At 34.1% G+C, this 3,715-nt stretch overlaps 1 long non-coding RNA gene across 2 annotated transcripts; it reads right to left on the bottom strand.

The window, feature by feature from the left end:
* LOC110266271 lies at nt 512–3,180 on the bottom strand. Of its 2 annotated transcripts, none has more exons than XR_002353426.1 (2): nt 2,904–3,180; nt 512–602 (listed from the first exon to the last, which is right to left on the bottom strand). It is a non-coding gene; the product is annotated as an uncharacterized LOC110266271 (long non-coding RNA). The 2 variants fall into 2 exon arrangements; XR_002353427.1 differs by lacking the exon at nt 2,904–3,180 and adding an exon at nt 1,690–2,289.

The raw sequence follows: 3,715 nt of genomic DNA on the forward strand, positions 1-3,715 counted from the left end.
AAGAAAGGCGACGCTTGCGATGTGTTCTCTTGATCTCACTAATATGTTCACTGTACATGTGATCCATATATATGTCACTAATAATGTTATATATGGTAAACAATAAAGAGAGCTAGATGATCACTTACTTTCTATAATCTTCAACCACTTTAGAAGCACAATTGAAGAGCACATATCGATGGGTTTGCAACCATGTTTTATCATCCATTAGAAATGCTTCTTCTTTGCCAAATGGCTTCCCAATAGAAGGAAAAAGGCATCCTTCTTGATCAGCCTCATGCTCAATCTCCATATTAAATGTCTTCTTATCAAAGGCATCATAGGTTTCCACCCCAACATCCCATAATTCCTTTAACTCTTCTATCAAAGGTTGCAAGAAAACATCAATATTATTTCCAGGCGCTGTTGGTCCAGGTTTATAAAAATTAGACATGCACCCATTACAAAAGTAGTGCTTATCACAAACTCTACTAATTGAACGGAATCTCATCAGTATTAATTCCAGCCTCACCAATGTTTGGCAGCGTGTCAATATTCTCCAAGACTGTGAGACTATTTAATTCATATATGTATATGCCTTGTCTTGTAAAATGAGAACGAGTCTGCAATGAAAAGAAACAGAAGTGAGATGGGAGTATTCTTCACAAGGAAAGAATTATGCTTATTGGCCCATTCATTATCTAGTACGAATGGTGCTCTTACCATTCCAATTATCTAATATAGTAAATTAGTAATTGGAAAAAATGGAATCATTTTATTTGATGATTGATGTGCAGGAGATTCATTTATTGACGCATGTTTGGCTCCAAAGTTTGGCTCCTCCAAGTTTGGCTCCTCATCACCACTTTCTGAAGGGTCATTATCTATGCTCTGGGTAAAGCCATTATAAACATCCTCTATCATTCCTACCATATCATCACCCCTAAAAGTTTCTTCTATACAATTAGTTTCTCCAATAGGAGTAGGTGATTTTAATAATTCCCCATGACAAAACCAAGTGTCATATGATGGCATAATACCATTAACCACAAGGTGATCATAAGCTATTGTCCGATCCACTAAATAGTGTAACACACATTTTTTACAGGGACAAGCAATTGATTCTCCATTACTATGATGAAAGGCATGGTCTAAAAACTTTTCTAATCCCTCTAGATACTCTTCACTAATTCTATCACATTGCATCCATCTTCTATTTCTAGAATTGTCCATGATCCTTCAAAATTGCAAAATACACAAGAAACAAAAATAGTGTGATAGTGAATATTGAGAAAATGGCATGATGGTGTAATCAAATATTCATAAAATAGATCGGAGTCCAAGCAACTTCACTAGTACCCAACTTCGTTGAAAACCACCGGCAACCATCTTTGATGAGCACTCCATACCCAAGAATTGTCCAATAACATTTTAGCAACAGTAAATCATGAGCGCACACAAAACAAATCATCACAAAATAGGAGAAAAGTTGGAAAAGTTGAGATTTTTAGCTTTCTGTATTCATACAAACAGCAAGTATTGAAGTTAGAAAGTTTAATTCCCAAAGAGCAACAGAAGTGATTGAATTAAACAAACAGAGGCGTTTTGGGAAAAGAAGATAGCTGTATCACTCGGAACAATGAAGACAATCAGATCATAGAGAAAGCCCAATCAAAACTCACACACAACACAACGAAAAAAAGCAACTACCTTATCACCAACTCCAACAATAGCAAGAAGACTTGAGCTGAACAACATCTCAACAATAATAAACCCAAGTTAATTTAGTTGTAATTGTCACAGAATAATAAACAACACATTTTAAAAGAAAAAATGGCAAGCGACAAATACTCAAATATCAATATGCAAAAAAATACACAGAACGATTCCTAGTCAATGCATAAGAATAAATAAATATAAACTATAAAACAGCAGTAAGAGAAAGCTTGAAAACAACAAGGGAGCAGTTTCTATTTTTCTAAGGTAGAGACAGAGAAAGGAAAGAAAGAGGGGTATTCCAATAAACATAAATAATAGTGTTGTAATAGGGAAAAGGACATGACAAGAACAAGTAATTTACAAAACAAGTGGGTAAATAGCTACAAAATTATAACAAAAAAAAATGAACCACGCCTTCCAATAAAATAGCAAAATAAAACCCCCAACCATTAGCAGTTTCCAGAAAATGGGACCATGCTCCCACTGCCACCGTAACAGAAAACCAACCCAACATCTTCATAACAGTACCTCGGACGAAAGCGAACAACTCTAAACCCAAAATTTAAGAAAACAAAAGCCTAGAACCTAAGATCTTAGTTTACGCGACAATGACAAAAATTAAATTAAAAACAAAGAAGAAAACACAGTTCTTAAGTTCAAGACTAAATTAAAAATAAAGACTAAAACCTGAATCTGGCTTTGGAGTTGACCCAGCTTGAATTCCTGGTAACCAAACTAAATTAGAATGACATATTACAGGACAGTCACTTGAACAAAACCCATTTCTAGATGTTCAGACTTCAGATCCCCTGTTTCTATGAGACAGTCACTTGAACAAAACCCATTTGATCCCAAACGATTGTCTAATTTTAGTTACACACATAAATTTGAAAAATAATAACAAATCAAAGGCACATAAATCAGGCATCATCCAAATTCCAGATTCCTTTATCATCTCACATCTTAAATTGAAAATAAAAATAAACCAAACACAGTTCATTTGACTACACATAGCTTCAGTTGCACGATAACATTAATAGCAGAAAACTAAATTCAAAGTTTAAGAACTGGAACCACAAGATCTAAATCAGTGAAAATAATGCGTAACGCAAACGCGAAGATCTGATTTAGAAGAGAATGAAATGAAGGAGTTGTAAGAGAGAGCACAGTAAATCGAAGCTGCGAATGAGTCAACTCGGCGATACCTGAAGGAGCAGATCGGAGCTGCAAGAAGGATCTGAGTCAGAGCGAGTTCGTGAGCCCTAAATCGAAAATGAGAGAGAAAGATAGAAAGCTATAGGCATGAGTCTTTCTCTTCTCTGAACAACATAGAAAGGGATAGAAGGATCTGAGTCAAAGAGTACAGTTGCTTGATCTGAACTGTAGCAGCGACGGCGGCAGCGACGGCGGCAGCGACGGCGGCAGCGACCGCTACGGTGAGCTTGGCGGTGAGGTTAGGCTCTCTTCTCTAACACGTCTTTCTTTGGTTTTTCTGAATCCCTTATTTGAGTCATTTCTTTAGTTTAGATACAAGATTATTTTACTAAAACTAATACTAGCCATAATTTTATGGCCACTAAAAATATTTTATTAAAAAGGTAATGATAGTAATAATAATAATTGTTATTACACTATAATTTTAATAAGAATAATACTGGCCATAATTTTATAGCCACTAAAATTTTTTTACCAAAAAATATTTTAATGATAATAATATTAGTCATAGAATATATTAGTGGCAATAAAGATAATTACCGCAATAAGATATAGTAACAACGGCAAATATATAATTGCCACAAAAGCATAACTTAAATAAAAAAAATAACAGCCATTGTATTATTGCCGCTAAAAGTTTGTCGCTAAAACTAATTATTCTTGTAGTGCTATATTAATTCAATTGATTCATATTATCTATATCTGAATTTTTAAAAAATACATAAATAAACCTAATATAATATGCAAAAAAACCTAAGAATAACTTAATGTAAGATATTGTTTCATCAATATATCTGCAATG

The sequence above is a fragment of the Arachis ipaensis genome, chromosome B09 (assembly GCF_000816755.2).
Source record: "Arachis ipaensis cultivar K30076 chromosome B09, Araip1.1, whole genome shotgun sequence".
NCBI classification, from domain to species: domain Eukaryota; kingdom Viridiplantae; phylum Streptophyta; class Magnoliopsida; order Fabales; family Fabaceae; genus Arachis; species Arachis ipaensis.